Genomic DNA, 7,370 nt, shown 5'->3' with positions numbered 1-7,370 from the left:
TGCCCGAGCTGGCTTTGAACTGCGATCCTCTCAGATCTCAGCCTCCTGAGTAGCTAGAATTACAGGTGTGAGCCATTGGCACCCAGCTTAATAATCTTTAATAGGGGCTGGGAAGATGGCTTAGTGGTAGAGCGCTTGCCTTGCATGCATGAGGCCCTGGGCTCCATTCTTCAGCACCACATAAGCAAAAAGAAAAAAAGCCGGAAGTGGCTTTGAGCTGAAGAGCTGAGGGCCAGGGCCCAGGCCCAGAGTTCAAGCCCCACAACTGGACCCCCCCCAAAATAATAATCTTTAATAAATTTAAGAGTTAATTAACTCAATTTCTTAGCCAAATAAATTGAACCTACCAATTATTCATTTCTAGGGTTTTTTTGTGTGGAAACTGTCAACATTTCAATGATTATATATTTGGGTTGAGGATTTTTATCTCATTTTTGAATTAAAAAAAATTGTTATAAAGGTGATGTAAAGAGGGGTTACAGTTACATATTTCTAGGTTTTGTTAGTGAAATATTTACATAGTTGCAGTTAAGTGTTTCAGATCAACAGATAATACTAATATTACTACACTGAATAAGTATCTAACCAGAAAAAAAGAATGAATTCAACATTTTAGTCATTAATCCTAGTTGGTATTCTTAAAATTAAAAAAGATAGCTGGCAGACTACAGGGGATTCAGTGTAAGGATTAAGAAGTGATGAGATACAGCTGGATTTTGCAGTATACATAAGAGTTCACAAGCAAAGAGTGGAAAGAGGGGGTGGTGGGGATGAGGGATGGCCGGGGATGTGGAATGGTCCAGGTGTGCCCCAGCACCTCCATCCTAAGGCTGATCATTGGATCAGGCTTGAGCTCAGTGGTTAGAAGCCAGGGTTTGGAATGGAACTAATGAGGTGGGGATGAGAACCAGAAATCAAATGGTCCATTGTGCCAGTCTTTCTACATCATAGTCTGGAGAAATGGAGGCCGGAAATCCCACTGGAGTCCCTTTGGTTCCCAAGGGCAGGAGAGGCAAAGAATTACAGCAAAGGACAAGCCAGATTTCTGCCCTAAAACTGGCCTGAAATCTTTCTCCCACCCCAGCTGCCCCACCCTTTAGCTTCAAGAACAAACCATTTATATTCTGTGATTTAAAAAAAAATAATTGGCCCATCTCATAAATGTTCCAGAATCGGAACAAACTGTGCCATGGCTGAAACAAACCCACTGAACAAATAAACAAGGCAGGCTGTGGGGCTGGCGAGCACCAGACATGGCACCCCCAGCTCAGACCTTCCTCCAGGCTGTCCTGAAGCCTGGCCTCTGCTGCTTCCTCTGTACCAGGAGGGTCAGGGCCTTTCGGTGGGGGTGGGCAGGGAAGGTGCTGGGGGTCTGGGCTGTAAGTAGCTTGTGCTGAAGGAAGACCTGCAGATCTGAAGGTTCAGAAGCTCCTTTCTTTCCCCCACCACCTCAGACACTAAGGCCTGGAAAAGGAGGGATCTCTTCATGGGCATTTGCTCAGAGCTCTGCTATTGTGTGCAGTTCCCATGCGCTTCCTGAGGGTCCCTTCCCGGCTGTGCTCTGGGGCACACAGGAAGTCTGAAGCAACCGTGCCTTGCATACACCCCAGAGTCTTTGTTCCTGTCATTTCTACCACCAGCCTTGCCAACCCCCATGCCCATCATTCAGTCTCATCTTCAGTGCCGTTTTCCTGATAGCCCTGTACGGAATGCCAGGGTCCTCCATCTCTCCCCAGCTCTCCTACCCAGCTTCAGCATCCTCACAGGATTTACAGCTGTCTGCAAGTATATATGTGCTTGTTTGTTTACTCACTTGCTTTCCATCTGACTGAAGTATAAGCTACCTAAGGGCAAGAATTCTGTCTACGCTCTTAGCAGTATGCAGTGGTAGAGTATGTGAATCATGTTTTGGTAGGCACCAAGTCTAATATGTGTGTGTGTACAAACTATCTCATTTAGTCCTTTTAACAACCCCAAGAGGAAGGCACTCTGCTATCTCCTACATTTTAGAGTGAGGAGACCAGAACCTAGGGATATGTAGCTTGCAGTTGAGAACTTGGGTTTAACCCTGCCTGTAAGTCAGAGCTTTCTCCTTTCTCCTCCTCTGCAGGAGCAGATGGTAACTTGGGTGTATGGCACGCCAGCTCTGACCCTTCCCTCCACTTTTTTTTTTTTTTTGGCTAGTCCTGTGGCTTGAACTCAGGACCCTGGCACTATCCCTGAGCTTCTTTTACTCAAGGCTAGCACTCTACCACTTGAGCCATAGCTTCACTTCCAGTTATTTTGGGTAATTTGTTGAAGATAAGGGTCTCATAGACTTTTCTGCCCTGGCTGGCTTTGAACCATGATCCTCAGATCTCAGCTTCCTGAATAACTAGAATGACAGGCATGAGCCTGGCCTCCCCCCCTCTTTTTTTTTAAATAAAACCTACCTAAAAGCTTTAAGACTAACAGAGGTCCTAGAGTACTCTTCATTCAACTTCACCGATGGTAATATTTTGCTACATTTGTTTTAGTATTCTCTTTCTTTCTTAAAGTATATGTACATTTATACTAACCGTTTTAAATCATTTGAGCATCAGTTATAGACATTATACTTCTTCACCCTTAAATACTTCAGAGTGATTTTCTTTAACACATAGACACTTCACATGTCAGGGAACATCAAATGTATATAATGCTATATTTAATATACAATCCATATTAAAAATTTTAAGACCCAGGAGTCAGTGTCTCATGCTTCTAATCCTAGCTACTCAGGAGGCTGAGATCAGAGGACCATGGTTCAAAGCCAGCCTGGGCAGGAAAGTCTCTGAGACTCTTATCTCCAATAAGCCACCAGAAAACCAGAAGTGGCGTTGTGGTTCAAGTGGTATAGTGCTAGCCTTGAGCTGAAGAGCTGAGGGACAGCGCCTAGGCCCAGAGTTCAAGCCCCACGACGGACCAAAAAACCCTTTTTTTAAAAGTTAGAGCTAGTAGAAAGTTTATCAGAAAAGAAATATAGCAGAGATAGTACATGGCATAGACATGCCACAGGGGATGGCAGGTTAGCCTATGTCTGCCATCTTGGGCCATCTTCAGCTATCTTCTTCATTATAGCGCTTGGTCTTGGGTTAACTAGTGAGCATTAGATGGCTTTTTGATTGGTGAGTCTCTTTTCTGTTTCCTGTAAGGTTGTGGTACCAAATTCTGTCCATATCAAGACGTATCAAATTCTCTCAATAATATTCTTTTTTTTAAAACTAATCCTAGGGTTTAGCACTGTCCCTGAGGTCTTCCGCTCAAGGTTGGTGCTCTACCAGGTAAACCACAGCTCTACCTCTGACTTTTTGTGGTTAATTGGAGAAAGTCTCAGACTTTCCTGCTTGGGCTGGCTTCAAACCCAAATCCTTAGATCTCAGCTTCCTGAGCATCGAGGATTACAAGCATGAGCCACCAGCCCCTGGCCCAAGTTTGTTTTGTTTTTAACTTGTCTAGGATCCAATTCCAATAACATAGTCCATGCAGTTTCCATTATTTAGCTTAGAATAGTTCCTCAGCTTTCCTTTGCCTTTCAAGACCTGGATATTTTTCAAAAGTTCAAGATAGTGTTCTGTAGAAGGCTCCTTAGTTTGGATTAGTCTGATGTGCTTCTCGTTAGAGTCAGGCCAGGCATTTGCTGGCAGGCCTCCCAGAAGATGCTGTGTGATGCTCTTGTGTAGGAATTGGTGATAATCACTTTTTTCACTTGGTTAAGGGGGTATTTGTCAGGTTTGTTACTGTAAAGTTACTACTTTTCCCTTTGTAATTAATAAGTAAATGGGTGGAAGATACTTTAAGACTGAATATCCTGCTCTTCTTAAACTTATGTAGCCATTGATGAATCTAGATGGAATCAATTGTTAGTATGATGATTACAAAATGGTGGATATGGTTCTGATGTCAAGTCGGCTATCTATTCTATGGTGATAGGGTGGGATGGAAGGGAGGAGGGAGAAGAGAGCTAATCGAATTACTCCATTCCTAATAGAGTAATGCCTTCCATTTATCAACACTCACTAAATTCTAAATGCTACACTAGTCTTTTTTCGTCCGTTAGTTCATCCAGTCCTGATCACAGCTCCATGAGACTGTCTTGTTCCCTCCAATTTATAGACAAGGAAACTAAGACTCGGGCGCTTGCCTAAAGTCTTACAGCTAAAAAGTACAAGAGTCTGGATGGGTGAAATTCTTTTCCATGGCAAAGAGCCCTGGGTTGTGTCATGGCAGGGAGCTCTGCTTTTCAGCTCTTTCCTGGCTTACAAGTGAGCCATGCTCTAAAAGAGGATGTTTAACCTGGATGTCTGAATCTTGCAAAGAGACTGGTGAGCCCCTTTGTACAGTTACTTTATGTCACCAGTTATGTAGGGGTCTTTGACACCGCCCCCCGACTGGGAGTGGTCTGAGAGAATTCTCCGCCCCCTTGTCTGGGCCCTGCTTCCACCCAGGTGGCAGAATCATCCCTAGACATTGACTCATGCATTCCCTTGCTACATTCCCTGTGCTTAGAAAGGCAGGAAACTAACTCTGCTGTTCTAGAAAGCCTCTCAACAATAACCTTGATTGAGGGGATTTTCCAGTTAACCCTGGAGAATGTCAGTTAACCAAAGGCTCATTGTATTCTTGTTCTTTGAAATGTGTACAGTAACTTTCATTAACCAGACAATTCAACTAAACAAAATTCCACCTGGTGAATAAATCAAGAACCACAGAATTAATTACCAATTTATTTTATTTTTTCTCAAGGCTAGCACTCTACCATTGGAGCCACAGTGTCACTTCTGGCTTTTTGGTGGTTAATTAGAGGCAAGAGTCTCACAGACTTTCCTGCCTGGGCTGTCTTGGAACTACAATCCTCAGATCTCAATCTCCTGAGTAGCTAGGATTACAGGCATGAACCACCAATGTCACATCACTCCTTATTTTGGACTCAGTTTACCTGTATGTTTTAGTTCATGTGGATGGCTAACATACAATATTTAGATATCCTAGATTTCAAGTCACCAGCAGATCTGGTGTCTAGTGAGGGGTTAGTGGTCAGAGATGCTAGCTTCTATGTCTCTACATAGCAGCAGGGACAAACAAAGCCCCTCAAGGCCCCTCCCCACCTTTTAAATAGCTTTGGCAAGTTTTATTAAAGAAAACTTATGCACTATTTACTTTTCTCCAGTTTGTTCTGGCCTGCTTCTAGTGATACCAAAATCATCTGGATCAAGGACAGCCAGCGTATAGCCTCCATGTATTTCCCGCATGCTGTATCCAGTTCATATTATTGCCACTGTAGTGATAGACACCAGTTTTGGCCAACATAGCATAGTATTCCATTTCAGATTTCCTCAAGGCTGGGCAGTTGTTGGCAAAGATGACCAATTTCCCTTTGCCCTGCTTGATTATCTTCAGAGTGTGCTGTACCCCAGCAGGTACTTTCCACTTTCTATAACAAGTTGGAGCCTAGAGAATGACTTCAGAGACATTTTCATCTTCTTGATGGCTACCATCTTTGTGCCTTAGGTGTGGGACAGCTCCCAAGACAAAGCTGACAACATGGCTGGGTAGTGAGAAAGCCCCCTCTCCACTTCTATTATTATTATTATTTTTTGATAAAAAACAATCTCATTCATGATGGCAGAGCCCTTTTAATCCCATCATCTCCCATAGTCACCTCTTTCCGCACTATTGTGTTGGATGTTAGGTTTCCATTATAAACAAATGTGTGTGTGTGTGTGTGTGTGTGTGTGTGTGTGTGTGACAATGACATTCAGACATTACCAAACAAGACAGCCAGGTGGTGCTCATGCCTGTAATCCTAGTTACTCAGGAGACTGGTGGTTCAAAGCCAGCCTAGGCAGGAAAGTTCTTGACACTCTTCTCTCCAATTAACCACTAGAAATGTAGAAGTGGCTCTGTGGCTCAAAGTGGTAGAGCATTAGCCTTGAGCAAAAAGAGCTCAAGGACAGTGTCCATACTCCAAATTCAAACACGATGCTCAACAAAACAAAAAAAACTATTGAATGCTGCCCATTCTGTGAGGTAACAGACAAGATTAATGAGATTCAAATAAGCAAACTAGGTCCCTCTCATACAAAGAAGGACATTTGAAAGCTGTCTCCTCTTGCAAGATCTCATTTAGTCATGAGAGGAAGCTTTATAGAATTCCCATTGTTCAAATGAACTATAAGCTGGGGGGGGGTTAGGTAAGAAAGCTAAGAAGTGATCAATTTGGGGGCTGGGAGGTTGGCTTAGTGGTAGAGTGCTTGCCTCGCATGCATGAGGCCCTTGGTTCAATTCCTCAGCACCATATAAGCAGAAAAAAGCCAGAAATGGTGCTGTGGCTCAAGTGGTAAGGTGCTATCCCAGGCCCAGAGTTCAGGCCCCACTACTGTCAAAAAAAAGTGATAAATTTGAACCCAAGTCCCCTGGTCCAAATGCAGTGTCCTTCCACTACCAGATGCCAGCAGGACCCAGCTAAGGAACTCCAAGGGAGAAGGAAGGGGCAGGGCAGCCCCCTGGGGAAGCTTCATTTGCCCACGTGGGGGTGAGATACTTGAGCATTCCAGATGTCTGCATAACACACTGATTGCCTCTGATGAGGGTGATCAGAGGTAGGGGGTGGAGGGGAAGAAAAGAAGAGCCGGAGACGACTGGTAAGAGGACACAGATCTTTGAACTGGGGTACTTGGGGTGCTCCAGCTGGAGCAGGTGCACAGACCTGAAATCACAGTGGTGAAGTTGCAGGGGCTGTGTGTGCTTATGGGTTTGCTGGGCACTTTCGGGGGAGGGTGCACAGTCATCATCAGATTCTCAAAGGGCCTTCGTCCCCCTCCCTTCCACAGACGTGGAAGCATCCCTGGTCCCTTGTGTGTGTGTGTGTGTGTGTCCTGGGTGTGTGTGTGTGTGTGTGTGTGTGTGATCTTGTTCTAAGCGCTTGCCTAGACTTCCACTCTAGCTGCATTCTGGTGCCCTGCCGGGGAAGCCCTTCTCTGGGGCCTGTTGGCGCGGGTGCCTGGCCGAGGGTCTCCCCACCCGCACCCGCGCCCTGGGGGCTGCAGAGGCCCGAGGCGCCCGCGGAGAGCGGCGCGGAGGGGGCCCGCGGACGCCAGCGGATGTCATGGCTTACCTCAGAGCCCGAATTAGAAGCCTGGAAAAAAAAATCACAGCAGGAAATAATGTGGTGCCTAAAATAGAAGCATCCACGGGGGGGGGGGGGGAGAGGCCGGGAGTAGGTGGCGCTGGAGCTCTGGCAGCCGGCGGGAGGCTCAGAGGCTCCCGTGGAGGCCACGGAAGCCTGGGCCTTGGCCCGGGGCGGGGCGGCGCCCTGGACAGTCCGGTGGGGTGGGGGGGCAGGGAGCCCC

General features: G+C 45.8%; 1 pseudogene; it reads right to left on the bottom strand.

The window, feature by feature from the left end:
* Window positions 1-5,174: 5,174 nt before the first annotated feature.
* Window positions 5,175-5,516, bottom strand: LOC105983669 (annotated as a pseudogene).
* Between the last annotated feature and the right edge of the window lie 1,854 nt (window positions 5,517-7,370).

Source organism: Dipodomys ordii, unplaced genomic scaffold (genome assembly GCF_000151885.1).
Source record: "Dipodomys ordii isolate 6190 unplaced genomic scaffold, Dord_2.0 Scaffold20, whole genome shotgun sequence".
Lineage (NCBI taxonomy): Eukaryota > Metazoa > Chordata > Mammalia > Rodentia > Heteromyidae > Dipodomys > Dipodomys ordii.
The sequence above is the reverse complement of the archived record's forward strand: the minus strand, read 5'-3'. Positions and strand labels throughout refer to the sequence as shown.